The 1,083-nt window shown below is 43.4% G+C and overlaps 1 pseudogene; it reads left to right on the top strand.

The window, feature by feature from the left end:
- The first annotated feature begins 282 nt into the window (after positions 1–282).
- Positions 283–1,083, top strand: part of LOC103195804 — a 3,545-nt pseudogene continuing 2,744 nt past the window's right edge.

The following is a 1,083-nucleotide window of genomic DNA, read 5'->3' as shown; positions in this document are numbered from 1 at the left end:
ATGAGTCTATAAGAGGGCTGGGAAAGTAGATTAATGGAAATGGAATAACCAGAACACAAATAATGAGAATATTCATGCATTGTGAAGAATGTAACCAGTTCACTCAACATTTTGTGTAGAAATTTTTAAATGGGAAACCAGATTGCTGTGTAAACTTTCACCAAAAACACAATAAAATATCATCTTGAAAAATTATATGAACTGTGCCCCCTTTCACCTCCCCACCAAGCTAGGCGCCATGCTCATCCTCCCTGCTCCCCTCACTTCATCCTGCCCTCCACCATGAGCAGCCTGAAGCCTGACACACAGCACTGTCATGGGCATCAGCATGTACATGGGCCCCAGTGACACCCTGGAGGGGGAAGTGTGGACATTGTTTGTCAGTGATCTTCCCATGAACATTAAACGCAGAGAAGTCTACCTGCTCTTCTGGCTGTTCATGGGGTATAAAAGGTCCCTGATCAAGCTCACATCAAGACAGCCTGTTGGTTTTGTGATATTTGACAGCCAGGCAGGAGCAAAAGCAGCTAAGAATATGTTAAATAGTATTTGCTTTGACCTGGGGAACCCACATACGCTGAGGTTAGAGTTTGCCAAAGTCAATACCAAGATGGCCAAGAACAAGCTAATGGCAACGCCAATCCCACTAATGCTTACTCCACTCTAGGAGCACATGTCATCACACAGGATCCATATGTCCTTGGTAAAAGGACTGGGAGGCGGCATCTTCTGACCTCCTCTAATTTTACAAGAGGAAGACAGAATCACCATCAACAGCCCTTTTTACTAACTCTGACACCAGCCGTCCTTCTCGTGGCACTCACTACTTCTCTGCTGGTTCGATAATTCATTGCATCAGCCACACAGAACTCACAGACAATACTTGTGGAAAGCTGAAGTGGAAGGCTGAACAGGCCCCACGCTGAAAATTACAGAACTTTAACAGACTAGCAGGCATGATTAAAGTAGACATTAATCATAGTGACTAACTTGCTATCTTCCCTCCCTTTTGCTTGCTTTCTTTTTTTTTTTTTTTTTTTTTTTCCTCTTGTTTTTGTTGTTAAGTTCCAGTGAGATGGTTCT

The sequence above is a fragment of the Orycteropus afer genome, unplaced genomic scaffold (genome assembly GCF_000298275.1).
Source record: "Orycteropus afer afer isolate SDZICR_OR568_19922 unplaced genomic scaffold, OryAfe1.0 scaffold00059, whole genome shotgun sequence".
Classification (NCBI taxonomy): Eukaryota; Metazoa; Chordata; class Mammalia; order Tubulidentata; family Orycteropodidae; genus Orycteropus; species Orycteropus afer.
The sequence above is the reverse complement of the archived record's forward strand: the minus strand, read 5'-3'. Positions and strand labels throughout refer to the sequence as shown.